Consider the following 213-nt stretch of genomic DNA (forward strand, 5'->3'; position numbering starts at 1 on the left):
CATATCCTTTTTCTAGTTAACATTTAGTATATTAGTCCATTCTCACACTGTTATAAAGATGCTACCTGAGACTGGGTAATTTATGAACAAAAGAGGCTTAATTGACTCACAGTTTTGCATGGCTGGGGAGGCCTCAGGAAACTTACAGTCATGGAGGCAGGAGAGAGAGAGAGAGAGAGAGAGAGAGAGAGAGAGAGAGAGAGAGAGAGAGAG

The sequence above is a fragment of the Rhinopithecus bieti genome, unplaced genomic scaffold (assembly GCF_001698545.2).
Source record: "Rhinopithecus bieti isolate Rb0 unplaced genomic scaffold, ASM169854v2 scaffold_9667, whole genome shotgun sequence".
In the NCBI taxonomy this organism is placed as follows: Eukaryota; Metazoa; Chordata; class Mammalia; order Primates; family Cercopithecidae; genus Rhinopithecus; species Rhinopithecus bieti.